This window comes from Cydia splendana, chromosome 10 (assembly GCF_910591565.1).
Source record: "Cydia splendana chromosome 10, ilCydSple1.2, whole genome shotgun sequence".
Lineage (NCBI taxonomy): Eukaryota > Metazoa > Arthropoda > Insecta > Lepidoptera > Tortricidae > Cydia > Cydia splendana.
Window position 1 is genome coordinate 2,605,412 of NC_085969.1, and position 19,594 is coordinate 2,625,005.

The following is a 19,594-nucleotide window of genomic DNA, read 5'->3' on the forward strand; positions in this document are numbered from 1 at the left end:
GACACGGGCCTACGTCACAATAACATTGCCACTTTATTTCAACATAACATGTTACATGGGTACATTATACCTATGGTTAATAAGTTAAAATATTTCTTTATAATTTTATAATTTTCATTTATATGTATTTTATCTTAAATTTTACAATAACACGTCATTTTTAATTATTCGTTAGCAATATCTTCCGATTCACGACAGAAATTTCAGACGTTCGGGTAATTCTATTTACACTACTGACAACACAGGATAGCGCTGTCACATTTGACAATTCGGATCTAGATAACTTCATGCCCTGACCGTCATCCTTGTCGAACGCGTGTTAATTGTTATTTCCTTCTCGCTCAGTGTCAGCAGTCGCAGTGTTTTCCAAACTTTTCACGCCGTAAGCTTGGTAATTAATGTGTAACTGTGAATTAGTTTTTCAAACGTTTGTCTTGTATAGATAAATAAAGTTAAATTTAATACATTCGATTTGTTTTATTTTACTATGTTTCTACATGAATAACTTAAAATTAATGCCGTTAACATAATTTTCACCGTTGGTTAAAATTCTCCCACATTTTAAAGTTTGAGAACCTGTAAACAGCATGATGACGTAGGCCCGTGTCAGTTAGGTCATACGCGAATCTCGGAATAGAGTACCAGGCGGAGTATATTATTATACCATGAAGTAAACAAACAATTTGTACAATTTCGGGTAGTTATAACATTTATTGGCTAACCGACCAATTACAAAACCGCCTGGATCATTCAATGAACGACATGACTTTAACTTACATTATTTGATCGTGTAATGTTTTCATCTACCCTCAACTGGCTTAAGGAGCCATTTGAGGGTAGATTTTGTTTACTTTTATTTAATTACCTAAAGATACAGAGTACTCGTAACATCCATAGTGCGAAAAACGTTCAAACTGATAAACAAGACCAAGTGTGGGTGGTTCGAAAATCGCGCGGCTAGAAGATGTTGATGTCAACTTTAGCCACTCTTCTCCGAGACCACGGGGACAACGCCGTCCTCGAAACGTCAGAGGTAAATCTTAAAACTTAAATACGCGATTAAGTCCCGTTGCACAATTTAATAATGATCTTCATGTTCGCATCAATTCCAGGTCAAACCTACGACAAATAAAATTGAACTCCAGTACGGTTACCATCAGTTTGTCACTGACATAAACGCCGTCGAGAACGTAATTTACTTTCTATACATCTCGCTCGCACTCGCATATTAGTGCAAACGGGATGTATAGAAAGTAAATTACGTTCTCGACGGCGTTTATGTTAGTGACAAACTGATGGTAACCGTACAGGTATTGAATTATAAGACAGTTCTAGATTGGAAATTGGAAGTTTTTGATAATCAAATAGTTATTGATTGAAAGTTTTTGACTATCGACGATAAGGTTAACTGAACGTTCATAAACTTTATATTAACTTGATAAGGATTCTTCTGCGATCGAATATTCGTTGTCGAACTTGTCTATCTGTCATAAATAACTATGGTTGAACTTTATCTTCTATCGTGTAATTCGTCTCTTTCTACGGATATGATGGTCGTATCAGTTTACGTGACAACGTGATAAAGACAGTGTCCGTCTCTTTCAATTGCGTGGTGTTAAAAAGTGACACTAATTTTATCTCGTGGATAAAGCCATCCACAAGTCGCCTGCGACTCACTTATACATTAATATTCTATAAAGTGACGGCTACGATGACAAATGATAAAAGCGCGTAAGCGGTTTAAAGAAAATGTCATCCAGGCATTTGTTCGTAAAAATGAAGATTAATAAATACGCGCAAGAAAACGTCAGTTTATGCCATTGATGGTTTCTTATATTGTGCCCGGGACTTCGTCTCGGTTTGGGATGATGATAGTGATTGATAAAAATTGTCCTATATCATTCATCGGGCGTCAAACTATCTCTATATCCATACCAAATTTAATTTTAATCGGTCCAGCGGTTAAAGCGTGAAGAGGTAACAGAAAGTCAGAGTGAAGGAGTTACCTAATACTTTCGCATGTCAGTCTACGTCAAAGATATGTTTACACTTTTGCACCGTACCCCTTTGTAAGAAGGCGAAAAATGTAAACATACCTAGGCATCTTTGACGTCTACGGTATAAATTTACTCTTAATTAGTAATTATAATCTTCTTCTTCAACCTAGTGTTTTCCCGGCCTAGCGCCAGGGTCCGCATTCCTGCTCAATCTTCTCCACTTTGCCCGGTCTTCGGCATCCTCAGGTGTGAGATTGTTCTTTTACATGTCCGCTGTCACGACGTCCAGTCAGCGCTTCGTATCGACATTTAATTTTTGACGTTTATTACACTTGTAGTTCAATTTTCCATCTTCACTATATAAAAGATATGTTACAATCAGTGAAGTTATATGGATATCACTATCAGCTATCGACTTTCGCCGCGTATCTGATAAAGCTGTTTGTTTGTGGTAGAGGTCGAAATGACATCCGTCTTATGTAACTATGATAAGTGAGCGGTGACTATCTTGATAAGAATGATACGATAATGTGTAAGTTATATTAAAGGTCACACTGAAATTACACTCAGCGTCATTATTTTATTTGGTACACTAGCAGCTCTTAGAGCTGATGCGTGTATATCTTAGCACTTGTATTTTATGTTGCACTTTAAAGTTCTATAATGTGTATGTACCTTCGGGCGCAAGCGATTCTTTCAAAGGCCGGCAATCTTCACAATTAATAAAACACGTAAACAAGATAGACATCAGATTAAAGGTTATTCAATTAGCTTTTAAATGATGACTAATTGAATAAGGCAAAACTATTTCACTAAGAGCTAGAATCTCTCACAATCGCTCGCACCATACGAAGGTGTGCTATTTCCGTGACGTTGAGTGTACAATGAAACTTAATTGACATGAACATTTCCTTTGGGTCATCATCATTAACTTAAGAGTTATTCTCTTGTCGGTGGAGTATCTTCCAGCTTTCCCTATCCTGCGCCAGCTCTTTGACTTTTTGATACGACACGACCCCCACTTTTTCTTTCATATGCTCCAAAAAGCTGCGTCTGGGTTTTCCTCTTCCCCGCTTGTGTCCTATCCGCCCCTCCAGGATAGTTTGAAAGAAGTGGTCGTGTCGTATTAAGTGTCCAATCATTTTTCCGCGTCTATTTGCGATGGTGTTCAGGATAGCTCTCCTTTCATTCACTCTTCTTAGCACCTCCTCATTCGTTATCCCCTTCCCTCCTCCTCCTCCTCCTCTTTTCTCCTTATTCGTTATTCCCTTTGGGTACGGAACCCTAAAAACTGTCATTAATATGGAGACACGACATTTTTGCTCTGACGAAAATACAGCTGAGTCAATATAACGGGTGTTGTGTAGATTAGCCGATTATTCTATTTTTAGTCCGCGTGGGCTATAGATAGCAGCGTGGTTTGATGCGATATGAATGACCTGGTTTAGTCGTTCTAACATCTGTTACCATATAAACTACGTGAAATTAACCTCTTTAACGAAATAATACCTATTTTAATGTTGAACAAGCAGAAACGTCTGCGAACGATATTAGAATAAATTCAAAAGTGGAAAAAAGATGGAAAAAGAAGTGTAGTGGAAGTGGAAGTTGCTGGCTATGGATGAGGTCTTGGTGGCTCAGCTGGCAGAGCGCTGGAGTATAGATCCAGATGCCGTGAGTTCAAGTCTCACCCAAGACAGTAATTTTTCCACTTTTAAAAGAAATAATACCTATTTGCTTGTTCTGTCGTGTTATTATTATTACGATGGTGCCCTATAAATTATTAATAATTACAAAAACAGCCTTAATTATAAATTAAATATTTGTTTTTCATTGACATAAAAAGTCCTTCACAATTAATAGTCCACTTTAAACATCAATCGTGCCCCGGGCCAATTATTAATTATAAAAATATCATATCTTCTCATATTCTATTTGATCTATTCCTGTCAAGGTTGTAACCTACATAACACCTGTCACTCTCCTGTGACGTCACAGTCAACACATTCTGTAAACAAAACGTTTTAATGAAATCTTGGACAGTGAATCAGTGGTGGACAGTTTTAAAATTAATGGGTGAAAATGCTTTGGCCTAACTCTACATAAGCGATAGTCATATGAATTAAGTAGGTACTAGTAGAAAAATGTCAATAGATTACTCCATTCGTTTTTCATGTCAATTCTCCTTAACGTCCTAAGGCCCACCATACAAAAATTTATGAGTTTAATTTGTAATCAAAACTGAAAGAAATATGGTTAAATATTGTTTGTTTTCAAATGGATTAAAACAAAAGAAATACAACTCTGTTCCAATTGAAAATGGTTTAAATTGCATTGAAGTGCAATACGAGTACTATAAATTACAAAAAGCTCACCTACTTAAATCAAATACAGCTATAACTTATTGTTGTCTGCCAAAAATGTATCCCAAAATCGGCCACAAAACCCGTTACACGGTTCACTTTCGCAATTGTCCAATACTGGCACCTCTACCTCACGATAAAAACATCTCGGAGAAAAAAATGATAAATCTTACGTGCCAGCTACACATACCAATGGGATATTAATCAACGAAAATTTGACTTGTCGTCTAAAAAAACGTTTCAACCGTCACCGCGAATCACTGACAAGACGTAACTACTGACGTATATAAAAGTAGTTTTAAATCGTATTCTGAAGGTGATAGAGGTTAAAATCAGTTGGTGGTGTTGTTGTTGTGAGGTAATTATGTAATGTTTTATTAATATAGGCATTTGGGCTTCCTTGGCATTTGACTGACATTACGAATTGTTGTAGGTCGTGTAAATAGGTGTAGGGACGAGGGAACTAAACCGAAAGGTTTAGTAGATGAACCATTTTCCGGGAATAGCTCTCCGCCTTACACGTAATTAATAGTTAAAAAACTAATAAAAACTAGCCTCTGACATGACATAATATACGGCCTTTTTTGTTCATATCGAATAAGATGTAGCACACATAATCGAAAGTGTACCTACTCAAGCATTCACCTTATCGCCTACGTCACTGATAAATTTTAATTCGTTTATCAGCTACATTAAAAAATAAACGTTATTGCTATGCAACACGACCTACATTCGCTTTTTATGTAGGCACAGCTGTGCTAATATTCCCTACGCCTACTATACCAAACCTCAAGCGGACCAATGTAGATTTAGGTTTAAGCGTAAGAAATCTAAGAATATTCTTATGCTGGTTCATGAGGCGATGCCTCGCTTGCTCTAGATAAACGTTCGCAACACACGTGCAGTTTGACATTGACATTGAAAGTTTTATTTTGGTAGTTATGTTTTTGCCGGATCTTGATATTATGTCGGATTATCGGCTTTGTTGGGGGTCAGCGCACGATTGTGTTAATGCCGGTTTATGCTGACATCATTGACCTGGATTCGACTTTTGCGAAGTGCAAATCCCCATTATAATCGTAATATTACGTATTATAAACGTGAAAGTAACAATGTGTCAGTACCTATGTTACCTCTTCACGCTTAAACGGCTAAACCGATTTAGATGAAAATTGGTATGGGGATAGTTTCAGCCCCGGGAAAGGACATAGAATAGTTTTTATCAATCATTCCACGCAGACGACGTCAGTACGTTGTAGAGAATTTTTCAAAGTCTCGTGCATACTGTTAACTGACATTTCGTAAATCTTATTGCATAAAATGAATCTTTCATGTTATTTTTCACCACACCAGCTCGGAAAGGCTTACTTTGCACTTCAAAAACTGATAGCAAAGTTGCATTTTATTCACATGTGAGGCAAAGTAATCAAACGCAAATTTTGAGTTGTTTTCTTATGTTTGCTGGTTGAGTTGACTTTTAAATGATGATTTTGGATGATAAATATTTAATAACATTCATTTGGATTTGATTTTGTTTGATTTTACATTTAATATTTGCTTCGGGTTGGTGTGGTGAAAAATTTTGTGTTTCACACGGGGGCAAATTTTGTTTAACCCTCGTGCTTTGAAACCCTCGCAACGCTCAAGATTCCATTTTTCGAACCACTCGCTACGCTCGTGGTTTAATTTTGGAATCTTTCACTTGCTCGGTTATCAATATTAGCCCGAGCGGTTAAACAAAAACTTTGCCCCCTTGTAAAACAAATAACTATTAATATTTTTAACCAATGAACTGGCTGTCGTAACTTATCCTTGTTTTTGTCTCAAAGACTTATAGCCTTACCTATATATATATTATTAAAGAAAAAAACAGCGTAAATCACTCTTGAGCTCTTGACCTATTTCTTCATTAAACGTAAATTCTGAAAAAGAGAATTATTGTTCCTACTATTTTTATCATGTCACTATTCTTTTGAGGTAGAATACAAGCAAAACGGTCCTTACTCATCCAACCGTATATCTAACATGCTCTCATTGTCTCAAAGCGAATAGTTGTCGAAATTGATGTAGATTCGTCGTGACTCGTGACACCACAACGAGCGTTACGACTGCGAGTCACGAGAACATATCGCTGGAATGCAGGACATTCTTACACTTTGCCGAGCGTTTGCTCCAGCTAACCAGTTGGTATTTTGTCCAGTGTTGCTACCACAAGACGGTCTAGCATGAGTTGCGTTCTCGGGACTCCTTACATCAAGCGCGACTTCAAGTATGACTCGCGCACGAGAACGCAACTAAAGGGGCCCACAGATTACCAGTTCGCCGGACGTTATTAGCCTGTCAGTTGTTCGGAGTTGTCAAATTTTGCGGCGGTCTGGTAATCAGTGGGCCCCTTTGTGCAAGACCGCCAGTTTGGCACTGGCATAAACGCTAGCGTGAACGTAACTTACTTTCTATGCATTATACGTATTGACATATTAGTGCAAGCAAGATGTATACAAAGTAAATTACGTAGACGTTAGCGTATATGTCAGTGTTGACACTGTCAGTGACTCATTTCGTGGTACCTACGGGCTCAGGACTTCATATGTAAGTATACTCATTTCTACAGATGTGCTCGTTGCGGAAAATTTCCAAAAAGTTGGTAAAGACTTAGGAAGATTTCACGGGAAATAAAGGAAAGTATGTATAATTTGGGAATGGTAAATTGAATCCCCGTACACAAATATGACAAGTTTCCTAAGTTTTTCCATGTGGGTTCCATTTCGCAGTTTTGGAAACTTTCCGATGTCAGGCGTTAGCTTGGTCCTACTTTTTAAGTGTTGGACAGAGACTACTACGTGTTACTCGATGGTAACAACGCTCGAAAGTCATGGATGTTTTACACGAATTCCCGTACTAATGTTATGTTAAACTTGCGATTCCTCGCGTTTCTACACGACTTTAAAACTAGGCCTTGACAAGCGCATTGTAGCCTGTTGGTAAATAATGCATTTTCTCGTGTATACCCGGGTATGTGCAAATTTATTTGAACTGAATTCAGGTCAGGCGGTTATAATAAATACTAATGCTTGCACCACTTTATAATAAAACGCCTTTAACCCTAAATAGGCAAGACATAAAAGTTACAAATAATGTACTTTTCACTGATAAAAGCGACTAAACATAGTTCAAGCTGCCCTGGAAAAATAGAAAAAAAAATCCAGGTTTTTCAGATTTTCAGAAAACCTATGTACCACACGTGTCACAGTGCCAACTAACCAGTGAAATGCCCTGTCTGGTGAATGTGCCTTGTGTGTACCGTTGCCAAGAGCTTAGTAAAACAACAAATTAAAGAAAAATGCACTTTATTACTATGAAATCTTTATAAAATAAGTGTATTAAAACTCTATTTTTGGTGAAAAAGGCGTGTTGTTTTTGTATTGATTGTACAGATGGTGATAAAGCATTATATATCGAAGCAGGAGATGGCAAAACTTCGGTGCATAGGGGGGAAAGCGGTGCAGTAGTTAGTGCATTTTCGTTATCAGAATCTACTTCGTCTGAGCTGCTTCCTAGTATGTTTAACCTCTCTAGTGAAGAATTGATGATTTGGTGGATCAGAGCTTATGTCTTGATCTGACAGTTCATGAGATTTTAGTAAAGCAGGCCACTGACGAGCCTTCCAAATGGATGCCGTTACAATGGATTCATCCAAATGGACGGCATCCTAATATTAAGGCGATATGATTCGACTCATCAACGAATCTGAGGGGGTGAGGTGCGCGGCAAACCGTGAAGCCCCGCCCGCGCGTCCCGCGACCCGCTCGCCGAGATCGTGAGCGCGCGCCGCGCACGGTAAACATAGCAGACGGGTCACAGTATAATGATCTTATGATGGCAGTATTTTAACTAGACCGGGAAATGGTCACGTTTTAGAGTTTTTATTGTATATGTACGTATGTATTTTTTGCAATTACGTATTTCTGATCATTTCATGTAGAATTATTATTTTTATATAGACATGTGTACTTATTATTGATCAGTAAAGAACGTTTTAATTTCATGGCAGCGTGTTCGAGTTAAAGTACCTAAAGGAAAGTAACAATTTTAAAGGAGACGGTCAATTAAGGGTTCTATTTATAAAGGTCTTTCCCATCACGGAACAATGGTGTTCCGGACCTTTGGGAGGCGTGCGCGGAGCCGAAGCCAACACGTAGAGGCCCTTTTGACACTTTAATGAAATGTAAGGGGTACACACCGAGCGGATGCTGCCCTTACCCGTGTCATGGGACGCACGCAGAGGCAGCACCCGCCAGGGTGCAAGGGCTATTGAGAGTTGATGGTATCTAAAATGAACTAGGTTATTGGGTGAAAGCGATGGACTAAGTACTGAGCTATGGGGTAAAAACCGGACGCCTGCCTAATAAAACGGTATGCAATTTTATTTCCGGCAGACGGTGACTCGCCCTCACAAGATGGGCCCCCACAAAAAGCGACATCTAGGATGGCTCAAGGGCAACACCGGTGTGAGCGGCTCAGGGGTGTCGAGAGGTGTGCGCCCCTTTCTGCCCAGTGGCTGTTAACAGCCACTGTGCCAACTCGCGTCTTATAAAGGTTATTATTAACCTTAATGAATAATTTTACTTTACAGATTCCTTTAACTCAATAACGCTGCCGTGAAATTAAAACGTTGTTACTGATCAGTAGTACTTATTTATAAGCTCTAAAAACAAAAAAAAAACAGTTTCAAAGTAAATTTCTGATAACTTTTTGTCAGTGCAAGCCTTATGGTTTCTTCTTGGCAACATTTTACATGAAAATGTTTTTGGTGGGTCTCATTATCACAATTTCCAATACTTTTGTTGCCTAACTTAATAAATTATTGTTTACAATACCTATCGACTTTATACCTAATTTAATGATCACACAATTTTAACGAAACAATGTTTTCAAGAAAATAATTCAATTAAGTGCGAGTCAAACTCGCGCACCGATGGTACCTACATTTTATTAAGTACATTATATATATTTTTTTTTAATTAAGTTGTAACTGACTCATCATCATCATCTCAGCCATAAGACGTCCACTCCTGAACATAGGCCTTCCCCTTGGACCTCCATTCCGGTCGGAAGCGACCCGCATCCAGCGTCTTCCGACGGCCTTAACAAGGTCGTCTGTCCATCTTGTGGGTGGACGTCCTACGCTGCGCTTGCTAGTCCGTGGTCTCCACTCGAGCACTTTTCGACACCATCGGCCATCTTCTCTGCGCGCAATGTGGCCTGCCCATATATATATATATAACATTTTCAAGAAGAAAAAAAAATGTATGGAGAACAGAGTGGCCAACTTTCTTAAAAATAGTTTATCTAATACTGATTCTAAAATGGTATCACACATCTTATCTTATCTTATTGTTTTCGGGGGCCCTTGCGGATACACTTCGACCCATAGGGATCTTTTGTGCAGTTACCCCCTAGAAGAGATCCGTCAACTACTCAAGAGCTTTTCCCACCATATCCATGTGTCGGATGATGGAGCTCATGGGTAGCGTTTTAAAGTCCTTTGGTTCCAGGTATCCTGCTCCAAAGTCCTTCATTCTTTGTCTGGCGAGGGCGTGACATTCACACATTAAGTGTCTTACTGTCTCTTCCTCTTCGCCACACATACGACAATCGGTGTTGTCAGAGTGTCCCATCTTGGCCAGAAATCCTTTGACCCCGTAATGGCCAGTAAACACCCCCGTTATGATTTGGAGTTGTCTTTTGCTAAGTTTCCAAAGCTTTTTGCTCCAGCCGGAGTCTATTCCTTGCATAAAGAGCTTTGCATGCTTTAGACCCGTTAGACTATCCCATTCTTCCTGGTGTTTGGTCTTGGTATGGTCTTTAATAGCCGTTGTGATGGTTCCCTGTGAGAGCCCCACGAATGGTTCCGGACCTATAAGGTTACTTACAGATCCGGCTCTGGCGAGTTCATCTGCATTTTCATTGCCTATGAATCCCTCGTGCCCTGGGATCCATACCAGTTGCACTCTGTTTTGCCTTCCAAGCTGGTTCAGGGCTTCACACATGCTATTTACATTTCTACAAATAAAGATATGGCCTAGATGGTGTTTAAAGTGAAGTATGGTGCTAACTAGTAAAAAAGACAAAAGTGCGATTATCTCGAAAACCACGAAACTTTTACTAGACCTATAAGTGCATTTTCTGGACCAGCCTAAGCTGCCCTGTCGATGGTTAGAAGGTTGTCCATTAATTACTGGACATCCTGTATAGAGATGTAACTAACCCAAATCGATAGTCACAGCAAGCGATTACGATTGGATGGCACGTAGACTGAGGTATCGAATTGTGACGTATAATGAATTTTTATTTGCGATTTAAATAAAGCTAGAATTATATGGTTTTCGCGCAAGGCATTTAATACACCGACCGAGTAGGTCGCACCCATCGTCAAAATCTAAACTAGCTGGGGATCTATTTTAAAGTTTATTTATGTTATTTCTGTGTCAAATTTGTTGTCTGTTAGGTGACGATAAATATATCCATATTTACAGTTGATTATCCACCTTTTCCTTATTTTTATTAAAAGAAAAATGAAAAATTCATATCGATTTACTTAGACGACTACCGATTCATAAAGGTGGTGTCCGGCTAGCCCTAAAATTAAAAAAAAGACGTAGAACGTAAACGTTCGTAGTGCAATTGTTTTCCTTTGTGATTTCGATGTGCGAGACATTTTACGTTGTATTGCTGTTGTGAGTGACAGATGTCAAATAACGCAAATAAATATGCACACAGTATATGTCGGTGACTTTAGTTCGTCTACGGATCTCCTCATTTCTGATTTGATCACGCAGAGAAACTCCGAGCATAGCCCTCTCCATAGCTCGTTGAGCGACTTTGAATTCTCAGATGAGGCCGATAGTGAAAGACCACGTAACTGACTGAATAACACAAAATATTAAAAAAAAAATTGTCTTATACCCGCCTTATTTTGAACTCCCTGTAATCACACCCCGTATTCCGCACCCTTCACAAATAATCTGATTTAGTAAAGTTTACTAAATGTTTTTTTTATGATCTTGATCGCGTAATAATGTGTAAAACCCAAAATAGCGTCTTAAAACGTATTAAATTTTTTATAATGTGATCTTATTAAGCATTCATATGAGAAGAGCGACAAAATTTTACGATAGTTATTTATAAATTTTTTTTCGTTTTCAATAAAGAAGGAAGTTTGAGAAAATTTTGTTAATTAACAATTGCCTAAATAACTTTAAGATAAATTTCTACAAGTAGTACATTTGTTGACATGTTTTAAATACACCATAATTTTTTTTTAATTTTCAATGAATATTTAATACCTTTAAAATTATATTGAATGTTACGTAATCGCTTTTTCACGCCGAAAATGAGGCGTGGAGGACTGTGTTCAGCGTTGAATAAAAAGTATAAATAATGGAGATACAGTCCTGCAAGTATATAATGTTGTATTGGAAATATCCTCCTCTTTAATAATATTAACTAGATTTAGCCCTGTGCGTGGGGCCCGAGGGCCCCGCGGTACGCGTGTTGTTTGCTGTTGGTGCTGTTGTTGACGTGTTGTTGTTGCTGTTGTTTGTGCTGTTGTAACTATTAACCTAACCCACTTTTCTGGTAGCAGTCCGTTTCTGTAGGGTTCGCAGTTCTAACCTAACCTAACCCACTTTTCTGGTAGCAGTCCGTTCCTGTGAGGGTCGCAGTTCTAGCCTAACCTAACCCACTTTTCTGGTAGCAGTCCGTTTCCGTGAGGGTCGCATTTCTAACCTAACCTAACCCACTTTTCTGGTAGCAGTCTGTTCCTGTGAGGGTCGCAGTTCTAACCTAACCTAACCCACATTGTTGGTAGCAGTCCATTCCTGCTGTTGTTATTGTTGTGTAGTAGTTTGTATTCCAAAGGGAGAAATAAATAAAGTTGTACTTTTGATAGAAAGAAAAGATCCGCATGCGAGAACTTCATTCCCGCAGCTCGGCCTTCGGCCTCGCGTGCTTGGGAAATCGTAACTTTTCCTATTGGGTCGTGTTTCAGCTCCAACTTCCTCCTCACGTGTGACGCTTCGGGCCTTCGGCCCCACGCGGAGCTCGGCCTTCGGCCTTCGCGAGCCTTGACGCTTCGCCGTCGGGCCTTCGGCCCGCCGGCTCCGCTTATCAAGAAAGTTGACTTTGTAGGACGTTTGGGGGAACTGCATTCACGCAGCTCGGCCTTCGGCCTCGCGTTTTGGGAGTCGGGGTGGAGGCTCCGGGCCTTCGGCCATCCACTGGGGTCGGCCTTTGGCCTCCCTGCCTGAAGCTCGCCCTTCGGGCTCGCTTAACACACTTTTTGTATAGGATTTTGCTTTGTTCGTCATTCCCGCAGCTCGGCCTTCGGCCTCGTCCAAAATTACTGGGGGTGGAGCATGCTTGGACATTCGAGATAAAGCTCCGGGCCTGACGGCCCTCCGCGGGGTCGGCCTTCGGCCTCCCAGCCTGAAGCTCGCCCTTCGGGCTCGCCTAACCTACTTGGAAATTTGAATTTGGCCCGTGTCCGCCGCCATTTTGGATTTTTCCAAAAATTTTTTTTCACATGGTAATTTTGGGCCTTCAAGCTCGCCGCATGTCAAATCTCAGCGCGCTCGGACCAACTTCAAAAAAATTAAAAAAAAAGTCGGCCTGTTTGAAAAATTTTAAATGCAGTTTGTTTTGTCTTGGGGCCCTCTATGACATTTGGTCGAGCACCCCCCACCCATCTCGCACCGTTTAAAAGTTGCCATACAAAATAAAAAATGACCATTATTTCCGCCATCTTAGATTTTTTCCAAAAATTTTTTTTCCATAGGAATCTAGAGGCCTCTATCTTTCGCCATGCCAAATCTCAGCGCGCTCGGACCAACATGAAAAAAATAAAAAATAAAGTCGGCCATTTTGAAAAATTTTAAATGCAGTTTGTTTTGTCTTGGGGCCCTCTATGACATTTGGTCGAGCACCCCCCACCCATCTCTCACCGTAATATGAATACTTTTTGAGATATTGGGGAAATTAAAGATCTCTACTTTTTCCCCCTTTTTTTGCTTATAACTTTTGATATTTTGTGTGTGCTACTACACGCTTCGAATGCATTTTTCTAGGCATTATGACGAATCTAATGAGGTATCACACGTATTTTTAGGAGTATTATCTCTATTTTTCACCGTGTTCAGTTTCTCGAACAAGACTAATACAACCAAGCGCAAGATGAACTGCCTGTAGGCACCTTGAACTCTCAATTATATTTAATTCATGTCGACCGTGGTCAAATATTAAAATTAGTGATATGTATTTAGTTCTTAAATAATTGTATTGCGATATGCCTATTAGGGTAATTTTTTCAATTATTTCAATTTGACATTTTATATTTATTTAAATTTATGATTATGATGATGAATTTGCACGCTTGACGGGCGTGGCGCGTTGCATGCGATCCAAAGCCGGGCGCCTTCGGCACCCTCATACTAAAAGCGTAACACTATACATATATTGTAACATCCCCATACTGTATCAATCCAAATAAATAATTTCTGATTTTCAAAGGAGTCAAAGAGCACGAAGGAATATAATCATTTTGCAGATCGGACGTAGGTATATCAGTAAAGGTGAAATACTGTAAATATATCATACTTACATACTCACAATTATATTATCTAGGAATATAATATTATTTACCTACATTGAAATTGGTTGCTGACCTAGTGAAAATACTGAAATATTTTAACTGTTGATGTAGGAAAGCTAGGCGCTTTCAAGCACCTCGTAAAGTATTAGATGCTTCTGTTATCAGAAAGTGTGTTTTTATAGCACTTAGTGACTTTTTCTTACGTTTCATATGCTTTGTTTCCCATTGTTTGTAAATGGTAAAATCACGTGACCGCGCGGAACATACTGACGCAGGTCCGTCCTCTACAAGCGCTGCCGCGCGACTGAAGAGGGCGTAAGTGCGTTCGCGAGTGATGGCGTTTGCGGATTTAGTAGGTATTGAAACATAGAAATTATTTTAATTATGTTACCGAGACAAAGTGATCCAAATCATCTAGATTATCTTATTACCTATACATTTATGTAAAAAACAAGTCAAAAAAGTTTGTATTGTAGCTCTGAGATTGATTTATTGTTAAAAAAAGGCGTAACTTTGGAATTTTTTTCTATCGAGCAAAGTTTATCTAATCATGTTTTTGAGATCCAAAACATATCTGCCAGATCCTTAAGTATAAGATATATTTTTTTCACAATTTTAAAACATTGTTTCTTATATTTCCGATGGATTCAAAAAACTGGTTCGCTTAGCTCGTACGGGAAAAGCACGCCTTAAACATTGTACGTTTTTGACATTCACGGACCGATTTTGGATTGCAGCCACGCTATTTGGACTGTTGGAAGGCTCGTCAGTGGCCATCTTAAGTTTGATTCATCTTCAGAATCCGACCCATCATCCGAACATGCATATTAAGGTGTAGGAACCAAAGCCAAGATTTTGTGCGCTCGTGTTAGTTTTAAGCACTGTCGAGAAAGAACAACAATACTGTAATTCATGCCCAAAAATAAACAAAAATTCATAAAACCATGCAATTAATAAACAAAAGTATATTTCGGACAAGTTGGCGATGGAACTCGTAGTACCCGTTCGCAATTTTCTATGTAATTGGCAACGGTACTCCTGTGGTACATACAAATGTTTCGTTTGCCTGACTTTTGAATTAAGAAGGAAACAAGTGATCGTATAATTATTCGTATAGATTAATATTTCTAAATGAAATTCCACACATGTCAAGTAAAATCAGCACACCAAAAACTTCAAAAAGTTAGTATAACTTACCGAAGTTGCCGGCAAATGTTTCCTTCTCGAACTCATTTTGACACTGACAGTTATAGCTCAGTGTTGCTAGTGTTATTTATTTTTTCTACTATAAACTATGACACAATTGACGAGTTGCCAGTAAAAATTGTAAAAAAAAACCTATAAATCAGGTTCAGTATTTTTTCAAAGTCAACGTGTCACGTGAGTCACGTTGCCAATTTAAGGGTTAACTAGGTGTAGTAAAAAAATGATAGCTAAAAAGATTTAAAAATCCCGCTAGAAGAATACGTACGCACAAAAATTACGAAACCAAATTGTGTTAGAATCGAAATATCGCTCGATTCGTTCGGGTTCGAATAGGTACGAGTAGGTACTTACGGTCTATTAATATGCTCGAGTCACAGAGAATTTTATAGTTATAGCTGGTCAAGCAGATCTTGTCAGTAGAAAAAGGCGGCAAATTTGAAAAACATAGGCGCGAAGGGATATCGTCCCATAGAAAATTTGAATTTCGCGCCTTTTTTTACTGACAAGATTTGCTTGACCAGCTATAAAAAGTAAATTGTTTTCTTTTTGTATTACCTAATTGTAGATTAGAAGACATTTGACATTTTTTGCGATTCAATTCGAATTTTTTCAAAAGTGCTTGTCTATGAACTAGGCCTTTCATTACTTTAAATAAAATTAGGCTTACTCAAAATAAAATGTTTGCATTGAATTGACCCGGATAACATAGTTATACTTTGTATTTTCTATTAAGTATACATTAATTTGTACGTATGTTGGTGTTGCCATCTGGTAGAGCTTGGAGGTGACGCATGGGTGATGTAGAACAGCGCTCTGCTATGCCGACCTTCAGTCAGTGCAGCGATGGCGCGAGGTCGCCCGCTCCGACCTTGCACCGCCTAACGACCGCTTCAAAACCCACGTAAACACCTCTCGCGGTTATCACACTGGATGCGATTCGATGTTTGAGCTAGACCACGCTATGCGCGTATTATAGCGACATCCCGCTTGCACATCGGAGCGACGTCCGAATCACAACCAGTGTGATAACTTTGCTGCATTACATCGTGCACTTCACGTCGGCCATATTACCTGAACAATAGAGACCGAAATTGAACAATTACAATAAGCAATACGCCCACTTTCCTAATGCAGTTATCAACGCCTTTTTGCTAGAACATTAGAGATGAAAATCAAAATTCTTTAACGCAAAGTGGATTGTTTTTATACTTTCTTGTTACGAAGGAATTAGAGATGAATGTCGTAAATTACTGCACTGTTCAAGTGTTCAAGTACCTATAGGTATATGTTGGAACTGTTGGAAGTACTATTATTGACTACCTGGGACCAACAATGCTACATGTATAAAATAATTTGTTAATTTAAAATTCACATCACGTAACCCAGTGTGACACTGCTCCAATACTTGGCACCTTAAATTCATAGCAACAGATGCACAGGGTGTTAATTATTAGAATGATGTGGTGTCAAATTTTGGAAAGTGTTACTAGTACCTGTCTAATAAATAATTAATTAATTACATAAAGCTAAACCGAGAAAAGTCTGCAGCGATTTTGATAGCCCACGCAGTGGAAGTGTTATTTCAAACGTCAAACTTCTATGAAATTATGTTGTAACACTTGCACTGCGTGTGCTATCAAAAGCGCTGCAGACTTTTCTTGGTCTAACTCTAGATATATACTCGTACATTATCGGGTGGGAGATTTGAATTTTGAATACAATCCGTATTTTAAACAAAACATGCAACTGTATTCCGATTGAAAATGATTTGAGTTTCATCGAAGTTAATAAGTAAGTACTATAGGTAGGACCGTAAGCCAGCGAGCAAACCTTGCCAAGCAAAACGAAACTTTGATTTAGTCAACACAGAGTTCAAATTAGAATGGAACAGGAGACCTTTTTATAGGACTCTGGGCGGCTAGAGGTGAGGGTTTCCGCGATCGAGTTTTTCACTAGATGACAGCACCGTGGCGAGAGGTCTAGCTGTTTCATGTTCATCATCATGTTTAACCATGTTTTTTTTTTATTGGTGGCTTTTGACAGCAGCTGTCTAAAAGACCTCTCATCACGGTGATGCCATCTAGTGAAAATCTCGATCGCGGAAACCCTCATTGAGATCCTTAACTTTCACGTTGATTGCCACTGTGACAAAGTACGATAAGACACAAAAATTTAATATCTTCACTAACTTTACATCCGTTTTCAGATTATCAGTATCTCTGGTTATTCAATAGCAGTCATATGATCTCGCTACAGTAGGTAAGCATGGATGACGTAATGCTGCGCTTCACTGCACTCAGGCGCACGTGCATTTCATACTGTTTGGAAGTAGTAGGGCTTTAGTCGCAAAATTACTATAAAATTTATAATATTGTCCCTGGAAAGCAATAATGCTGTAACCCTCAATAAATTGTAGTACGAGTTACAGCACTATTGCTTTCCAGCATCGATAATATGTAAGTACTAAGTAGGGCTTCCAATACCGGGATCCCGGGATCCCGAAATACCGGGATCCCGTCTGTTTAAACGCATTTTTCAATACCGGTATTTTTTAATGCATTACCGGGATCCCGGTATTTTCAAAAACAAGGAAAATGTGCCGATTATACCGTTTAAAATCCTATAAAATGATTCAATTCGGCTATATCAAGAACATTACTTGACCATTTAATTAAAGATCATTTAATTGAAACAATATCTGTGCATATGCGTCAGATAAATATTTGGTGATGTGTTCTGATGTTCAGGATATGATATTAATATAATGAGGAGGCAAATTGTCACTGTTTCTGTCTGAGGGCTTACCGCGAACCAATTGTGGAAATATAGGATCTCCCTTTTTTCCCCCAAGGACCCGATATGCATAAAACGGTGAGAAAAAGCTTTGAGTATCAAAAACTATGGCAAATGACAAAGACCGTTTGTATCATTTGTAAAGGCTGCATTTTAAGGAAGATAAATATTTTGGAAAGAGTAAATACACAGGTAGCTTAGTTTTAATGAAGTAGTACATAATTTAGGGCATAATAGCTTGGCTACACATGCTGTACTCCATACGCATCACGACTTTGTGTACCTATCTGTTGTGTCGTAGGGCGGGCGTATATGAAACGCCTTCTTGTACATCCAGGTGATCCAGGTATACACCAAAGTTTGTTTTCGATCGAACACTTGTAATATAAGAGGAAAAACTGCACGTGAGCCTTCGAAAATTTGAATAAACGGTAAAATACACAAGATAACCTGAAATATATTAAGTGATTATCTTTGTATCAAATCAGCCTTTTTACCACCAACTGTAGCATTTCTCCTTCGAAGCTTGGTTTGTAGTTCCCGTATAGTCATAAATGAATACATTTTTCTTGATAAATCGCAAGTATGTATTAGTAAAAAATTCGCAACCATACGCTTGTCACAAATCGTACACAATGACGGATCACAGAGACGACATCTGTCCCAACCTTTCAGTGTGCCTCCTCATTAGTTCTTTTATATGGTTCCTGTTTTTATTTATTGTATTTTGGTATGTTTTTGTAATATATATAATATATGAATAAAGAGATATGTTATTAGTTTTTAAAACAAAAAGTAGAAAGAAATGAGCAAGGCATTATAGTATGGCAAACGAATTTTTGGTGACAAATTTGAATATAGTTGGCTGGTTTATTATGTTGAACTAAAAATGAGACTGGTGAAGTCAACAAGGCGGATAAAAATGATTGCCAATCTGGAGGGTGAAATAATAATTATTGCAGATGGCGATTATTGTTTAATATCCTAAGCTAAGGACATACATATCTGGTGTTACAGTGAGCCTTTTTTTATAAAACTCAAAAATTTTAAGCGATTCATACTAAATTATTGAAACTGTCTTCATCGGTATTGATGAAGACAGTTTCGGTATTAATACCGGTATTGAAAGAAGTCCGGTATTTGGAAGCCCTAGTACTAAGGAGCCGTCTTTAAATCAACCCTTACCTGGCGGCTTAGCACGGTCGCGTTTTTATCCCTTGTCACCATGCCTGTCACGTTCTAACAAGTATGTAAGTGCGAAAGGGACGCGCATAGTGATAGTCGATAAAAATGGAACCGTGCTGAGCCCGCTGGACATACATACCGAGTTAGCACTGCTTATTGTGGCATACGGGAAAGTGTGGCTGGCCTGCCTGACAAGCCACAATGTGAAGGCCAGACACAGTTATCTCGCAGCCTCACAATAGTAAACCATCCACATTCGTAGAGAATGTAGAGATACATGTACACAAACATATTATACCTCCTCTATGTCTAAATATTCGAGTATGGCGTATGTACTAAGTATGTGTACATGTACTAGGCAAGCATGTGTCATAAGGGTTGCCGCCGCATCGCTTCCTGAA

General features: G+C 38.8%; 1 protein-coding gene and 1 non-coding gene across 4 annotated transcripts in view; both read left to right on the forward strand.

The window, feature by feature from the left end:
• LOC134794194 (max dimerization protein 1-like) overlaps positions 1-19,594 on the forward strand; it is a 621,339-nt gene that overhangs the window by 173,700 nt on the left and 428,045 nt on the right. The gene's annotated exons all lie outside the window — the stretch shown is intronic.
• Positions 3,624-3,696, forward strand: Trnay-aua (transfer RNA tyrosine (anticodon AUA)). The gene has a single exon. It is a non-coding gene; the product is annotated as a tRNA-Tyr (tRNA).